This window comes from Neofelis nebulosa, chromosome 5, assembly GCF_028018385.1.
Source record: "Neofelis nebulosa isolate mNeoNeb1 chromosome 5, mNeoNeb1.pri, whole genome shotgun sequence".
Classification (NCBI taxonomy): Eukaryota; Metazoa; Chordata; class Mammalia; order Carnivora; family Felidae; genus Neofelis; species Neofelis nebulosa.
In genome coordinates this window covers 45,000,658-45,019,077 of record NC_080786.1, presented here as the reverse complement: position 1 = coordinate 45,019,077, position 18,420 = coordinate 45,000,658, and the positions used below count along the sequence as shown (strand labels likewise).

Genomic DNA, 18,420 nt, shown 5'->3' with positions numbered 1-18,420 from the left:
AACTCTAACAGGGGGCTCTCAAGATGGAAAGGAGAACGGCAATGAAGCTAAATCCAGGAGAAAAATGATAGCTGCACATAGACCCCGGACAAGGAAGCAGGTCATAAGTGTGGGGACCCTTGGAGTTTGTGAAGCACCTGGCCTTCAGTTAATCTGAGGATCGTGTAAAATAAATTAACATCCTATATTTCTTATTTGAATTCCAGTTGGCTCAAGTGCACAAACTTTGAGAACTGGGTCATCTGTTCTTCTTACTGCTGATAAGAAATTTTGAACTGAAAAATTTCACTAGGCATAAGCCTGACTATCAATCTTCTAAGAAAATAATCTAGTGACAAACTATGGTCATTATTATAAGGGCCCTGGAGCATCCTGTAAACCAATATTTTCAAAACTTTTTTTATACATTATCCACTGCAAGAAATACATTTTATATCACAACAGACACACATTAATCGAAGTTGCTGAAAATAAGAGCTTCATGAGAAAAATATTTTTCCTAAGTATGATGTATTCTGATATTTTCTGTTTCACACTAGTCATTTTTCTTTTAAATTTTGGTTTGCAACCCATTAAATTGATTTTATCACCATCTGAAGAATTGAGACTCAAAGTGTGAAATACAGAGCTGAACAAATCAGGGTACTGGCTGGACTCTAGAATGATAGGAGATTCAAGTATATTCTATATGAAGCAAACAAGTATTGTAGAATCCAGAAGTTAACAAAGTTGTCGTTATTTGCTATAATGTGAAACTTCAAAGTTTTTGTAATCAAGTCTTTTTTGCAATCAGTATGTGGCTCATTCTGGTACGAGATGATTTGGCAGTATGGCTCTTTGAAATATTATACATTGTGCAATAAAAAGAATGATTTCTTACTTCCAGGACATCCAAGTATGAAGTCGGTGCCTGAAATTAGGAAGAAAGTAGTCTAAGTAGAGAACTGCAGGAAGGAATTGACAACAATCTAGAAGTAGTCAAGAGTTGTAAAAAATTGCAAAACATTCACTATGACATCGCACCTTTACCACTGAATTTGCTTTTCCACAGGACAATGAACTTTTCCAAGAATTTCACAATTAAGATATCTTAAATTTTCTCTGTCCAATGTCCCACTCAATGAATGCAGGGTCCCCCTGTGTTATTCTTTCATTCATAAAAATGTATTTATTGAATATCTTCAGTTTGTCCAGAAATCCAAAAACAAGACAAAGTAAAACAAAACAAAAAACCTGGCCTCAGCATGACTACAGTGCATTGAAGGAGATAAAAGTTGACATAGACAGTTACCCCAATAAGCTGTGAGAGCCTTCTCTTGACTGTCTCTCTTCACAGGGCCCTCAATTTCTCCAAATGGCAGGCTATTTTTTTTTTTTTAACTTGAACAGCTCTGATTGTTAGGGAGTTCTTCGTATTGAATTGTTTTCTCAGTGACATTTATCACCAATCCTATTTCTGTCCTCAGTAGACACTTAGTTTAATTAAAAAAAAAAAAAAAAAAAACCAAAAAACGAATTTGGAGTAAACTCTGATTTACTGGATTGACATCAAGAAAGGATACACATTCCTCAGACACCACAGAATGGGGCCCATTCACTGGCATGGCAGTTTGTGGGAGGGCACCTCCTGGACTGAATCCTAAAATAGAATCAGAAACATCGACTATTTTAGTTGACAGAGACCCTGCAACGGCCAGCCAGCCAGCTTTTATAATTCTTCAAATAGGAAAATAAGTCTGAGAATGAACCCACTGGAATATTTTCTAGGAAACAGGATTCGGATTTCATTAAGGCCATCAGTGGGAAAATAGAATTCACTTTTCAGAAGTTTAACTCAGTCCACTTTGCTGCAACAATTTTTTTTTTTATTCCCGAAGGCTGACATTTGATATGGTTCAGCCCCTAAAATTACCTTAGACATAAAGTTCCTTGCTTTTATGGTGAAGAACGTGTGTCAGGTAGTATCCCAAACTGAGCTAAAGTTAGAAAGAATTAGTAGAAACAACTAATAAATTGTAGTGAAGACTTTTTAAAGGTACATTATTAATACACTATATCCACAAATTTACAAAGTATGTTCACAAACCTCATTTAAAGCCGCACAATAATCTTGGAAGTAGGTGTTTTACTTCCTTATTTCACACAAGGAAACGAAGGAAGGATACTTTTACCTACCGATTAGAACTGGAAGAGGTGTAATGATTTTCTAGTCTCCCTCCTTGATTTTACAAAACCATGAAAGAGTTAAGTAATATGGTAGAGTCGAGACTAGAATTTAGGAAACAGACTCTTCATGAGATCTCTCGGCCCAAGGATCTGCACATGTTTATCAGAATCCTGTCATGGCATTTTCTAAGTCTCTTTAGTCTCCTTTAAACATTTATAAACAGAATCATGCTATCCATAGTGTTAACAATTTTTCTTTTTCTCACTGAGCGATGACTTGGACAACTTTCCATGTTGATACCTGTGTTGTAAACTCATTATTTCTGGAGGGGGTGGAGATTGGTGTTCAGTAGGGACACTCCAGGGCAGCCATACCTATAATTTGTGGCCAGGATCAGTCTTGTCCTTGCCCATGCCATACCGACTCTAACATATTTTGAAGATTTATTCTTAGTCCTTTCTCTGTATTTCAAAACTAGGGCAGCTGAATCTTTCGCGTCTTGAATGTAGGCAATCATCTTTCTCAATGAATCTAGAACTCAAAAACGGCTCGAACTATGTGGTAAGCATACAGATCTTCACAAAGCAAGGCAGACAATCTGGTGTTTTAAGAGCAAGACTGTGGTCTGCCTACAACTGTCTAGGTCAAATGTGGATGTTAATACTTGGTAACAACAGGTTACCTTGATTTGCAACGAGAATTCTGACTTGGACCACCTTCCAAGAGCACTGTAATCATTTTTACTCATTTGAACTAATTCAAAGAAACTATAAGCCTTACCAATAGTCTCCAATATTTAACAAAATAGAATTTCTCCCTCCACAACGTCATTGATCACATGAGCAAACAGTTGAGCAGAACATCATTTTGGTGGAACCACCAAAATGGCTGAAAGGGCAATGACTTGATTGAGGGCAACAATGATGTTTGCCATTTGATGGCAGGAAATGGATGAGGAAATCTTTTGGAACTTTTTTCTTAATTTTCTCCCCAAGTGTAATTTTAGAAGAGTGCAGAATATAAAGTGGTGGGGTTTTCCGTTTTGTTTTGTTTTTACTCCTAACTTCAAGATAGAAAACTTTCACCACCCTGTGAATTCTTGATGTTTTAATACTTTTCAGTTTCATGTGTTGCCCACACTTGTGACATGCAGAAAAAAAAACAAGTCTGTAGCATTTTAAATTAGACTTGAATGATTTTGACTCATATGTCCCCTGAAGATGACAGTCACATAGTGTTACTGTTGAGTGTTTGGGGATTTGTAACGCATTGGGAATGTGAATCTCTTCTTTTGCAATAAATGAGAAACCATGATTAACATTTGTTTCTTTTATTCTTCCTGCTATCACCAATCACCCTGCCTCCAAATAATCATAATAATGTAAAACTGATGAGTATTAAAGGGAAGGGGTGATGGGTGGTATAGTTGTCTTTTCCAGGGACTGAGTTTTTCAGGATTTCTAATAAATGGAATTTTTATTTACTTTCCGTTGGCACATTTGCTCATGGTATAATACCTGCCACCATTTGATGGTGCCCATTATGAAATCTAAACAAATTTACTTAGATAATTCCCACTTATTTCCTGCAACTTTCTCAATTGATGGGTTGGAAGAAATAGAACTAGAAACAGAAATACATTTTGAGGGCCTGAAAGTCCTTTTCTGGGACCGTATTGAGGCAAACTTTAAACAAAATTTATACTCATCTTAAGACAGAAAGCATTCTGCTTACGTTAGGACAGAGAAGAAGTATATATTGCACCACAAAGAAATCTATATTGATGGGTGAGGCATCACAAATAGCTAATAAATACATCCTTCCCTGAATTGTAGGACCAACTCTGAATACTTCTCATTTTCATATCAGCCCACCAGATCAGTCAATGTAGTTTGGTTTAGGCCTTTTTTTTTCTTTTTTAATTTGAGAGAGAGAGAGAGAGAGAGAACAGGGAAAAGGGGCAGCGAGAGAGAGAGAGAGAGAGAGAATATCTTAAACAGGCTCTGTGCTGAGAGTGAAGGGGCTAGATCTCATGACCCTGGAATCACGACCTGAGCCGAAATCAAGAGGTGGACACTCAACCGACCGAGCCACCCAGGTGTGCCTTAGGTTTTCTTATTATAAGTACTTTTATAAAATCAACAGGTTTGCTTTTGATTCTCCCCCTGCTCCCAACAGAACATACTCACAATCATATTATAAAACTGTTCATGGTTTTCAAATGACAGCATAGCCCTCCCTGGAGGTTCTGTTAAACTACCTTCAATTTTCTCCTGTACCAACAAGCTTATTGATAACATCTCATATTTGCTCTAAAGAGATTACTTTCTTTGATCTAAGGAACTGAATCTTGTTTAAATGAAAGTAAACACCCTTAAGAAGGGTAATGTATAAAGATGGTATCAGTCATTAACACCATAGCATAAATTGTTGTGTTCATGCAATTAACATTTATTGTTGGGCCTCTGAGGGCCTGTGTCAGGCTCAGTGACAGTAAAGACATGCCCCTGAGGGGCACTGGACCCATGTCATCATTTCATTAGATAATGTTAGACAAGTTGATTCAATTTTGGGCTCAAGTTTGTCACTTGTGAATTGAAGGAATTGAATTAGATTGATATTTTTCTAAGGCTCTGCAGATTTCAAGTTCCCCCTCTGAAAAGGGAAAGGGCTCTGATCAGAGCAGTTCTCGATTATCTTATTTATATATTGGACTTAAAAAAATTTTTTTTTGAAGAAAGAGTTTTACAGCAAAAATATAGGGAATGAACAATTTTGAAAATAACCCTACTAGATGACTTTTAGGATTTTTAAAACTGGAACTTCCAAGGCTTTCAATATTCTGTAATTTGACCCTATTTTTTCTGTTTACAATGGGATAGCCTCCTGAGAGGACATATTCACAGAGGAGAGAGAAGGAAGCAAAGTCTAGGGCACAGGACACTCGCCAGGAGGGTTTCTAGACATTGGTCAGACTAGGGTTCAAGGTGTTTAGTATCTGCCTGGGCCAAGTGTGGGTGTGTGGGAGGTTGCAGCAAAGTCTGATTTTGCCAGTTATTCAGTTTTGCCAAAGGCCAGCCCCAGGGCTCAGTAGAGCATGGACCACCTACTTTGTGGTTGATCCTTCTGAGTGAGAAAAAAAATCCCCCGGAGAAACAGAAGTCTTTACAAATAGCTCCGCTTTGCAAAGGTCATCTCTCTCTAGGAAGTGCACTTTCTTCCCCCTTTAAGAAAGAAGTTTGAGCTCATTAATTCCACTGGCCCCATTTCAGCAAGTAACATGTAGTTTTAAAAGTAAGCATGAGAAAAAGGAATTTTCTGTAAAATAATCTTATCTGATACAGAGAAACTTTAAATATAAAACATATTCTGCCTTTAGGTCTTTTCTCCCACCCCCAGCTTGGAATCTCTTCTGGAGTTGTTTCAAAACAACTTTTAACAATGTCAAAAGAAATTTTAGGGGGCACCTGACTGGCTCAGTCTGTACAGCGTGCAACTCTTGATCTCAGGATTATAAATTCTAGCCCCACGATGAGCGTGGAGATAACTTAAAAATAAAATCTTTAATTAAAAAGACATTTTAGGACACTCATTCAAATATTAAAGGACAGTTTCTTAAAATATTAGGAAGTGCAAAATCATTAAATAACTGATTTGAACTAACCAAAACAGAACGTCTATTAATATATATATATTTAATGTTTATTTATTTTTGAGAGAGAGAGACACACACACAGCGTGAGCAGGGGAGGGGCAGAGAGAGAGGGAGACAGAGAATCTGAAGCAGGCTCCAGGCTCTGAGCTGTCAGCACAGAGCCCATCGCGGGGCTTGAACTCACGGACCGCGAGATCATGACCTGAGCAGAAGCCGGACACCTAACCGACTAAGCCACCCAGGCGCCCCAAATCATTTCTATCATGCTCAGATAAAACCTCTTCTTGGATTAAGAGTAAGAATGGAAAAGATTGGAAGCTATCTCGGATAGTTTGCCCCTGGAATCCCTTTCACTGATGAACATAGGGTTTTGAGGCTTGAGAGAAATTCCTCCCCACCCCCCATTAAACTCTGGACACAGAATCAGAATGAAGTCAAAGGGGCAAATTTACAAGGACCTCAGAGCAGCTGTCACAAAGGCAACGAAGATGATGGTTGATAGTTGGTCCTGGGAGTCTCAGTGCCTTCTGTTCGTCATGACTGTTGACAGCATAGATGGTTGGAGGTCTGAAACATGACGTCCACCTTAGAGAAAACAGGGAGACATCAGTAAAGCAGAAAGAGTTTCCCAGAGATTAGAGGGACTGCGGCAAGCAAAGGTGAGAAAACCCGTGAGGGGCTAGCTTGGTGACTAATGAAACTGTAAAACGAAACTGTCCAAGGTAAAATGAAACTGTCCAAGAGGTGCCTCAGTGACCTTTGAACCAGTCAGCCTAGTGAGTGACTTCTGGCCAAGCACAAACCTGGATTTTAGGCTGGTGGTAGATGTAAATTATTTTGTTTAAAAAAAATTTTTTTAATGTTATTTTTAAGAGAGAGAGAGAGAGACAGAGAGCGCAGGGGAGGGGTAGAGAGAGAGGGATGTACAGAATCCGAAGCAGGCTCCAGGCTCTGAGCTGTCAGCCCAGAGCCGGTCTTGGGGCTCAAACTCATGAACCGTGAAATCATGACCTGAGCTGAAGTCAGACTCTTACCCAACTGAGCCACCTGAATGCCTTAATGCAAATTTTGTTTTTAACGTCTCTCGATTTCTTCTCTGACCCATGCATTATTGACAAGTGTGTTGTTTAATCTCCTTGTATCTGGGGATTTTCTAGTTGTCTACCGTTAACTGTTCTAGTTTAATTCTACTGTGATCTGAGAGCAGATGATATGACTTCCATTCATTTAAATTGGTTAAGGTGTGTTTTATGGCCCAGAACGTGGCCTGTCTCGGTGAATATTCCATGCGAGTTTGACAATGTGTGTTCTGCTGTTGCTGGATGAAGCAGTCTATAGATTTCAATTATACACAGTTGATTGATAGTGTTGTTGAATTCAACATGTCCTGATCTTCTGCCTACTGGATGTGTCCGTTTCTGATACAAGAATATTCTCCAACTATGATAGCGGATTCACCTATTTCTCCTTACAGTTCCAACAGTTTTTGTCTCATGAAGTTTGACGCTCTGTGCTAGGTGCATATACATTAAGGATGGTTGTATCTTCTTGGAGAACTGACCCTATCATTATGTAACACCTCTGTTAATCTGTGATAACCTTCCTTGATTTGATGTCTGCTCCGTCTGAAATGAATATAGTGACTCTTGCTTTCTTTTGATTAATGTTAGCATGGCAAATTTTTCTCTATGTCTTAACCTTTAATCTGTATGTGTCTTTATACTTAGAGTGGATTTCTTGTAGACAATATATAGCTGGGTTTTGTTTCCTGATCCACTATGATAATCTTTTAATTGGCACATTCAGATCCTTGACATTCCAAGTGATTATTGGTAAGGCTGGGTTAATAGCTGTCATCTGTTGATATTTTCGATTTGTAGCCTTTGTTCTTTGTTCCTTTGTTCCTGCCTTTTGTGGTTTTAATTGAGCATTTTACATGATTTCGTTTTCTCTCCTTTTCTAGTTTATCAGTTATTCTTTTTTTCCATTTTTTAATGGTTGCCCTAGAGTTTGCAATAAACATTTACAACTAATCCAGATCTACTTTCAGATATCACTATACCACTTCCCAGGTAGTGTGAGTACCTTATAATAAAAAAATAATAAAATAATTCTGCCCTCCAGTCCCTTGTATTATTGCTGTCATTTATTTCACTTATATATAAACATACATAAGCACGGATACACATAAGATCGATTGATCTATCTATCTATAAGAAGGGGAGCCTGGGTGGTTCAGTCAGTTAAGCATCACACTTCGGCTCAGCTCATGATCTCACAGTTTGTGAGTTCCAGCCCCTCATCAGGCTCTGTGCTGACCGCTTGGAGCCTCAAGCCCGGAACCTGCTTCAGATTCTGGGTCTCCCTTGCTCTCTGCCCCTCCCCCACTCGCACTCTGTCTCTCAAAAATAAATAAACATTAAAAAATTTGTTTAATATACTTAAGTATACAAAACTGAATACATTGTTGCTACTATTATTTTGAACAAATCGTTATCTGTTAGATCAATTACAAAAAATAAATTTTTTATTTTAAATGTTTATTTATTTTGAGAGAAAGGGAGAAAGAGAGTGCACACACGTGCAAGGAGGGGGACAGATGGAGAGGGAGAGAGGGAGAGGCAGAGAAAGAGAATCCCAAGCAGGCTCTGCACTGACAGCGTGACGCCTGATGCAGGGCTCTAACTCATGAACCATGAGAAAATGCATGACCTGAGCCCAAATCAAGTTGGATGCTTAACCAACTGAGCCACCCAGGGACCCCTCATTCTTTTTTAAAAAATAATTTTGCAGGACACAACATTCTAGGATGGCCATTTTTTGTTTGTTTTATCTCAGCACTTTAAATATTTCACTGCACTCTCTTCTTGTTTGCCAGGTTTCTGAGGAGGTTGAATGCAGAGTTCTTATCTTTTTTCCTCTATAAGCAAGTTTTTTTTTTCCCCCTTCTGGCTTCTTTTAAGAGTTTTTCATTAACTTTGATTTTCTGTAGCTTCAAAATGATATCCTTTAGGTACAGATTCTGGGGCATTTATTTTGCTCGGTGTTCTCTGAGCTTTGTGAATCTGTGGTTTATGTCTGGTATTAATTTGGGGGAAATTCTTTGTTTTTGAATACCATTAATGAAGTTCAATAAATGTAAATAATTATATAATATATAAATAATTTATCATATTAATTATATAATACATAATATATAAATAATTATTTCAAATATTTCATCTGTTTCTTTCCCTCTTCTTCCTCCTCCTGATGTTCCTGTTATGCATATGTTACACTTTTTGTAGTTGTCCAACAGGCCTTGGATATTGTTTTTTTCTCAGTCTTTGTTCTCTTTGCTTTTCAGTTTTGGAGACTTCTGTTGAGATTGCTTCAAACTCAGAGACTCTTTGCTCAGCCATGTCCAGTCTACTAGTAAGCCCATTAAAGGCCTTCTTCCTTTCTGTCACCGTGTTTCTTGATCTCTAACATTTCTTTTTGGTTCTTTCTTAGGATTTCCAGCTCCCTGCTCACATTGCCCATCTGTTCTTGCATACTGTCTCCTCTGTCCATCAGAGCCCTTAGCATGTTAATCATAGTTGTCTTAAATTCCTGGTCTGATAACTCCAACATCTCTTCTATTTCTGGTTCTGATGCCCGCTCTGTCTCTTCAAATTGTGTTTTTTCCTTTTAGTATGCTTGGTAATTTTTTGTTGATAGCAAGACATAATGTGTTAAATAAGGAACTGCTATAAAATAGGCCTTCAGTAATGTGTTGGGAGGAAAGGGAAATCATTCCATAGCCCTATGATTAGGTCTCAGTCTTTTAGTGAGCCTATCCCTCTGGAATGTAAACTTCACAAGTGTTTCTCAGTATTTTTCTCCTCCTTCAGGTGGGACAGAAAGGCCAGAGCTTCCTTTCCCAGGTCAGTCAGGCTTTGAAAATACTCCAGCAGTTGCTGCTTCTGTTAACTAGTTTCCCTTGAGAGCAGGCCTTGTTAAGTAGGACAGGATACTCTGGCATTATTTTTAAAGGATTCTTTTTCCTTTCCTCTTCCCGGAAGCACAAGGGGTTTCTCTCTGATATTTACTGTGAGAACCTGGTTGAGCTCCTGGAGGTAAATCTTACAATATTGTGGGGGCCCCTATGTGACTCGGTCCCCCTGGAGTTTTTAACTCTCAAGCTTGTCCCCACTGAGCTGCCAGCAATTCATCAATTATATATATATATATATATATATATTTTTCCTATATATATATATGATATATATATATATATCAGGTTTTCCTATGCTGACACTGGTTCCTGTGGGTGATTTCCACTCCTGAGTCTCTATTCCAATAAGCCAAGGCTCCCTGTATTCGCCATTCTCTCAAATCTCGGGGGCAGATGTTTGCCCTGTGTTCTCCCTTCTCCTATGGATCCAAGAAGAGCTGATTTTTCAGTCTTCAACTTCTTCCTTGCTAGGACAGAGAGGTGAATTTCAAGAACCAGCTGTAGATCTTGATAAATACTGGTGTCACTGAGAGAACTTTTTATTCAAGGTGGAGGAATTTAAAATATATCAGAAGAAGTCAGATGCCTAGTGATTTTTTTTTTCTTTTTTTAGTAGGCTCCACACCCAATGCAGAGCCCAGTGTGGGGCTTGAACTCACAACTCTGAGACCAAGACCTGAGCTGAGGTCAAGAGTCTGATGCTTAACCAACTGAGCTACCCAGGTGCCCTGAGTTTTAATTATAAATATTTTGTTCCAACTAGGAGGATCAGAACAAACATGAAGAACTTGGTTGGAGTAATGGATTGGTTAGGAACTAGAAAAAGTCTTGTTGCAGAGTCACCAGGCTGCCGAGACAAGGTGCTGGCCTTTCATTAATCTCAATAATTCTTCTTGGAAAGACAACATTCATAGTGAAGGGGCCTAGTTTATGTCAGGCGTGGTCCTCCACAAGTCAGTATCTAGAAAATGACTGTATTTCTAGTTAGTAAAGAGCCTCAGAGGATTTGCTCTATGGGTTGTATTGTGTTATTTTTTTCTCAACAAATCCAAGGTAGGTATCCAGTACCAATTCTTTCTATCAATTCTAACTCTCACCTGTTCCTTTTTGGAATAGAAAATGATAGAGTATGAGGTTTCCTATAATATTGAAAATGTCTAAAAAGATAGGTCGTTCATTATCGGGGGAAAAATGAAAAAACACAGTGTATTTATATCTTTAAATAAAACACAGCCTAAGAAATAATACAATATTTTGTGTTAAGTTGATGATGCCGTGTATTGCATATCATAGGGCTTTTCTGTTTTTGTTTTTTACTTCTGCTAAGGCTTGGTAAAGAATCTACAACCCTGTGTTGAGAGAAGGCTGTGTTCTAATGGAGAACGGAAGAGACAGAGTCTGAGAGTCTGATAAAATGAGCCTGTGCCTCCAAGCATAATAGTGGTGCCTTCTGATTTTGCAGTATCTCTAGTCAATGAAGCCACAAGGTGAGATCATTCGGAACATTTTATATTAACTTAGGGGAGGCAAGATAAGGGAGAGAAGCAAAACTTTAAAATACAATCTGGTTTAATCAACATCAGGGGCCCATGAACTGTTTGGGACTCAGACGGAAAAAAAGAGAACTTGAAAGTGGCTATAGTAAATGAGCCCAATGCTGCTGCCCTGTGATGACTTCTATTTAATGGAAAGCTGTGGTTCTCCAAGGTAGATTGCAAATCTGATTAGGGATTGGCCTGGAACAGAGAGTGTACTCTGACCTCTGGGAAAGGGTTTTGCCCTCTCAGAAAACCTCACCACATTCTATGTGTACACTGGGTGACTAATATTTATTATAGAGCCATGTGACGGAACAGTGAACAAAGGTTGTCCCTGGTCACCTTGGGTCCATCCCCACAATTGCTCCTCTCGTGGAATGTGACATATGGCACGCCTCCCTCAGCAGTTTTTGAGCCGCCAACAAAAGCTATTGTATAAATACAGCTCAGAACCTTCAGGCATGTGTTAGGATAGCTTATCAGACATATTGCATACTCCCCTCTCAGTTGCAAAACAATTCTCCTAAGGGTTCCTTTGCCTTTGTGACTATGCTTTGATTGGCTGTGAATGAGGTCATAACACTGATTACTTTTCTTGGTGAAGTCAGGGATCTGAGTGTTATGTGCGTGTCCACGTTGTTGCGTTAGGTAATAGGAGAAACTTTATGCATGGATCTTGAGCCATGCTGGACTCATTTACTATGAGCCTCTCATGTGGCAACTCAATGAAATACAAATCAACTGTGTGCCCTTTGTTACTTACAGCTTTTGGAAATAATCTGTTTACATTGGATCCTTCCTCTTGGACTATCTAAGTTTAGTATTCAGGCTTTATTGTTAACAAGCTGTGTCTTTCTACAAACACAAGGCAAACTACTAGACACAATTTAAAAAGAAATCTACAGACAAAAATCTGTCAAGGCAGAATTATAAGAAAAGTAAGCTTTGCTTATAATTGAGAGTTGAATTGCAGGTCTTTGCAGCTCATTTCGACAAAGCAGAGAATGCGTGGGAAGGAAGCATTTGACTAGATGGTTTTAGAAAAATATTAACATATCTTGTGATCTTGGAGTAGGTTAGATATTTCTCGTTTCTAGAGAGATAGGAAAATACTCATCGTAGAATCCATGAAATGCTGTTTAAATCATAAAGTTGGGGTGCCTGGGTGGCTCAGTCGGTTGAGCAGCTGACTTCGGCTCAGGTCATGATCTCACGGTTTGTGAGTTTGAGCTCCACGTCAGGCTCTGTACTGACAGCTCAGAGCCTGGAGCCTGCTTCGAATTCTGTGTCTCCACCTCTCTCTCCCTCTCCCCCATTCACACTCTGTCTCTCTCTTTCTCTCTCAAAAATAAATAAACTTAAAAAAATTTTTAAATCATAAAGTTGTATATGTGCAATACTATTCAGCCAGATGTTATGGAATAGACCAAATTTCAGGAGAGGTAAAATTGTATCAAAATGTCTTCAAGGTTTTTTTGTTTGTTTAAGTATAATTTCACTCTGCCCTATATAAAATATATCCCAGAAATTTTGGTTGTACAAAATAAAAACAGTTTTTCACAATTATGTTTGTTATAAATTTGGAGGTAGAATGTTCAATAAAACGTTATAGACTCCAATTCAACAAAAAATTGCTTTTAAGAATCCAACGAGCATTCTGAGGCATTGTTTGGCTTTTGGACATTTAATGCTTTCACATCCTCATTATTCCATCCACAGGATAAGCCTAACAAACATTCGTTAATGCTGATAAGAGATATTTCATGTGATTTTAGCATAGCCCTTAGAAGCAACCGTATATTAAAATATTCCTCAAGGTTAATTCTGGTTTCATGGGCAATTTTGGCTGGCTCCGTGGGGTTACCACAAGGTGTATTATTCTTTCAGGGCATTCAGCACAACTCACTCACCTGAAACTGCTTTCCTGGACAAAATTTAAAATGTGTTGTTTTTAGGGGTGCCTGGGTGGCTCAGTCTGTTAAGCATCTGACTTTGGCTCCGGTCATGATCTCACAGTTCGTGGGTTCAAGCCCCATGTTGGGCTCTGTGCTGACAGCCCAGAACCTGGAGCCTGCTTTGGATTCTGTGTCTCCCTTGCTCTCTGCCCCTCCTCTGCTCTCACTCTGTCTCTCAAAAATAAACATTAAAAACAAAAATTTAAATTAAAAAAGTGTTGTTTTGATTACACCCCATTCTGATTCTAAAAAGCAAATTTAAGTTATATAGATAAGTGTAATTTTGGATTTCTATTACAGTATGTATTTGTCTAGAGCCATCAAACTTCTTTAGGTAAATATTTATAGATATTAAATAAAAATCTCCTAAAATCTTGGGGCGCCTGGGCGGCTCAGTTGGTTAAACGTCAGACTTCAGCTCAGGTCACGATCTCACTATTTGTGAGTTCGAGCCACATGGGGCTCTGTGCTGACAACTCGGAGCCTGCTTTGGATTCTGTGTCTCCCTCTCTCTCTGCCCCTCCCCCACTTGCACTGTGTGTGGGTCTGTCTCTCAAAAAAATAAACATTAAAAAAATTAACAAAAAATTTCTTAAAATCTTGAACTTAAAAAATCAACTTACTGTAACCATATTTAAGAAGTTCTTTAACGGGATTATAAATCACTGATGTGTACTGTGCTTTGTAGAATCACAGCGTGGACAAGACCACTTGGACTTAAGGATAATCTATGACTCATAATATCAGCTTGTCCTCAGACACTTCCTGTGATGGGGAACTCACCTTTCATGATAACTCTTTGAACTTTATGCAACTTTCAGAGGAGATTTAGCTGGTTGACCTTGCTCAATAGTTTTAACCTTTCAGGTCTCAGTTTTTTTCACTCGTAAAGGTGTTCAAGACATTTTTTTGCATTCCTACTATGGGTCAGGCAATCCCAGTTTTTGGGGAGGGGGAACCAAGGTAAGGTATAAACAAACAGATAAATGAAATGAAAAAATAAGGCACTAGGAAATTTTAGGCTTTGGGGATATAAAGTTGGATAAAACGATAGTCTAAAGGGAGAAACTAGGACATACACAGTTATGAAGCAGTACAATGAGTTTAATAAAGTTCACAAGCAATTCTAGGCACTCTGAGAACACTGCCATTTGTTCTTTTAGCAACTCCCTTCCACCCAACCTCAAGGTGCTTATTTCCTACAAAAAATTGACCAATGACTATGCCCTCTGGATTAGGACTTTTCTCCGGGTACCTTCCATCCACTCTCCCTTAGACTATGACCTCCTATCAAATAGGGAGTCAGCTGTTTTGTTCAGCCTTTTCTTCCATATCACCAAGCCCAAAGCCTGACATATGGAAAACCTCAATAGATATTTGCTGAATAAATAAATGAACCATATCCAGAAGCTAATGGTGGGGGGGTGGGGAGGGCTACTAAAGGAAGTTTTATATAGTAGAGACATGATCTTCCCTTTCCTTATTACCCTATCTGGAAATAATTCTGCTAGCAGTGGGGATATGGATCAAAGAGGACTTGAACTAAGGTAGCTGTGAAAGAGGGTATTGCAATAATTCAAGTAAGGACTGATAGGGGGGTGAAATAGGGTGGTGCCAAGGATACTGGGGGAAGCCTCAATGACTGGGGATGGGGGTGGAGGAGTGAGAGAAGTGGAGGATGACTTTCAGAGCTTCGGTTTTAGATTTCTGATCAAATCAAGGCACGTGGGAGGAAGAACAGTTTCTAGGGGGAGAATAGGAGTCTAACTTTGGACATGTTGCATTGAAGTTGACTGTGGACAGTGAAATACGGAGACAGCCACTGGTCAGTCATTAGAAGAGGTCTGGAGCTGACTTTGCAGCAATTGTTGTGGATGCCTCAATACCTATTCCACTCTTCTCTCAATGTAATTTTGGAAATTGATCTCATCTTTTTATTTTTTTTCATTTTTTAACATTTATTTATTTTTGAGAGACAGAGTGTGAGCGGGGGAAGGGCAGAGAGAGAGGGAGACACAGAATCTGAAGCAGGCTCCAGGCTCTGAGCTGTCAGTACAGAGCCCTGCTTGGGGCTCGGACTCACAGACCGCAAGATCATGACCCGAGCCGAAGTCGGACACTCAACCGACTGAGTCACCCAGGCGCCCCGACAATTGAAAGCATCTTAACTGAAGCAGTTGAAGATATAAATCAGGTGGTCACCAGCAAATGGGTGACAGTTAAATCCAGGGCATTAAAGCAATTACTTGGGAAAAGTGGCTGACAATGGAATTCTGGGCAGCTTACTCTTAACGACTGAATACAGTTCTGAATTCCAGCCTCTGATTCAAGATTCGTTTTTTTTTTAATTTTTTTTTTTTTAATGCTTATTTGTTTTGGGGGAAGGGGCAGAGAGAGAGGGAGACACAAAATGTGAAGCAGGCTCCAGACTCTGAGCTGTCAGCACAGAGCCCCATGTGGGGCTCAAACTCACGAACTATGAAATCATGACCTGAGCCGGAAGTTGGAGCCTTAACCAACTAAGCCACCCAGGTGCCCCAAGATTCCTTTTAAATCAAACTCAATCTCTCTGAGTCTGTCCAACAAGTAGCTCTGTGACCTTGAACATTTTACAAATCACTTAGTCGTTCTGTGTTTCAATGAGCTGAAATGTGAATTGAGGGTATGTATTTAGTCTGTCCATATGGGCAGATTCAGGTTTTGTATGGTTTGAAATGTACAGAATTTTGAGAGGCCCTCTTAAAAACTGGGCACAGAATCTTGGAAGGATTCCAAGTGTAAGCGAGGGGTCTTTATAGGCTTCAAGGTACATCTTCCTCTGCTTAGCTTCCGAGTTATTTTGTGGAATGAGTGAGGTAAGGCAGGTATCATGCTTAGCGCGTGGTAACTGTTCAAGAAAGGTTAGCTGGCATGATAAGGAATAATTTAATACATAATTTAGATTTAGATTGTGGAAATACACACATATATGTAACTTTTTGAATTTTTGTATTGCTGGTTTTAAATCTGTTCTCACTTCTGAGCAAAGTGTTCTTCCTATCTCCTTCCCCCTCACTCTACCTGTGGGACCAACTTAACCATGAGGCGCAGTGGGCACAGTGCCTTGGGCTTACAGTGCGTTTAGGAGCACACAAAAATATTTTTATTTGTTTTAAAGTCAGAAGGAAAAGGGGTGCCTGGGTGGCTCAGTCGGTTGAGCATCCAACTTCGGCTCAGGTCATGATCATGTAGTCTGAGTTCGAGCCCTGTGTCAGGCTCTGTGCTGACAGCTCAGAGCCTGGAGCCTGCTTCACATTCTGTGTCTCCCCCTCTCTCTGCCCCTCCCCTGCTCATGCTCTGTCTCTCTCTGTCTCTCAATAATAAATAAACATTGAAAAAAATTTTTTTTAAATAAGCAAAAAAAGTGAGCTTTCATTCTTAAAGAAAAATTTGATACATAACATAAGCATAGCTATCTTTAATCCAATGCTATAGTGAAATCTAATTTTTAATACTTTCTCATGGAGGAAGAGGCCCACAGAGGCGAACGTTCCCAGGGCACACAAAAGTCAGAATACAGCCGTGCTGTCCGCTTCTCCCCTTTGTGTTGTCTTTCCTCTATTTCCATGATCTTTCCCTCCTTCACCTTTTCCTCGCCTTTCTCTACTCTCTACCGTTTTACTTCTCGTTATTCTCCCACCTCTCGCATTTTCTGGCCCCCATCCCTATGAGTCTCTCCCATAAAATGAAAAACTAAAAAATAAAGACAAGCATTCTCCGTGTGTCAGTTTTTCTTTCCTGTCTCAGCTGCTGATTTCCTCAGGTTATCATCTTTCAGAGTGAAGACACAGAATCCCTTTAAGAATGGGAGACTCAGAACAGAGTTTGAGACATACCTTCTGAAACGGCAGCCTCTTGAGAGCCTGACTCCCACTCAAGAGTGTTCCCGCTCCACATTTTTCACACCAAACGCAGTGAAGACAACGAACATTAATTAGGATTACAGAGCCAGGGAGGCTTACCGCACTGTGACAGCTCACAAGAAAGAGAATGCCACTTCTTTTTTTGGATGCCATTCTGAGTGTCATGTATGTATTAATTCTTGAGCTCAGGCCAAGTTACTTTGGGGATGAGATGTAATCTGTTATTTTTAGGTCATACTGGGTAGGGGGACAGGCTATTCTCGGAGGTTCGTAAGAAGGTGGGTTTGGCTGATTTTAGATGATCAAGTTTCCTATTGTGAACCTCCCTTCAAAAACTAATTTTGAAATGTTATCATTCATTGTTCATGCTTATGAAGAACACAATGTTGGAAGCATTCCTTAGTTCAAGGGGATTTCACGCCTGGGTAGTTTTCAAGTTTTATTGTTTTCCAGCTTACTTGCCTGACTTAGGATCCCTACTGCTTCTTAAATTTCACAAATTGAATGAAGTAAAGAAAAAAGCGTACACACCAAAAACAAACCAATACTTAACTCTTTCTTCTAACAACCCCACCGCCCAGAGGGAGATGTGCTTATGTGTAAGAAATCAAGTAAGAAATAAAGTGGCAAGTTTCCTGTTTCATGAATGGCTTGAATTCTAATTATTTCTTACAGACAGCTTTAAAACAAAGACTTATGAATAATGTACAGATCATTAAGATTGTAATCTCTAAACCCTGGCATATAAGCCTCTGATTCACCATATGAGTTCACGCTGATTACTCAGGATGATTTCCAGATGTTTACTCTCTGAATGTAATTAAATTTTGGTAAAAATTATAACTTAGCTGCTTTACAACAACAGCAACAACAAAAAACCTCTCAACAGAAACATGAAAGAAGTTTTCACTGAGACATGTTTTCCTTACCAGAGTCACTTCTCTCATGACATAAATCTCCTTCTTCAAAAATCTCTGGGTTCCCTCAGCTCACTCCTGATTGTAACCAGAGAAGAGAGCATTGCTCGAAGACATGTGATAGATTGATCACCTCAAGTCCATCATTTGGGAGGAAATTGGCCCAGAGTTTGCATAACAGATAGAAAACTGGTACAAGTCAATTATTGAGTCTGTATTCACAGACTTAAAAGGAAATGGGAAAATATTACAATGGGCAATAAAATTAAATCTTCAGGGAGAATGAAAGTATTGTGGAAAAACAGGATAT

The 18,420-nt window shown here is 39.2% G+C and overlaps 1 long non-coding RNA gene across 2 annotated transcripts; it reads right to left on the bottom strand.

Moving 5' to 3' along the window:
* Positions 1 to 1,438: 1,438 nt before the first annotated feature.
* Positions 1,439 to 17,375, bottom strand: LOC131512015 (uncharacterized). 2 transcript variants are annotated; one of them, XR_009261877.1, is made up of 3 exons: positions 17,167 to 17,373; positions 6,281 to 6,407; positions 1,439 to 1,639 (listed from the first exon to the last, which is right to left on the bottom strand). It is a non-coding gene; the product is annotated as an uncharacterized LOC131512015 (long non-coding RNA). The 2 variants fall into 2 exon arrangements; XR_009261878.1 differs by lacking the exon at positions 1,439 to 1,639 and adding an exon at positions 3,913 to 5,391 and having other exon boundaries at positions 17,167 to 17,375.
* Between the last annotated feature and the right edge of the window lie 1,045 nt (positions 17,376 to 18,420).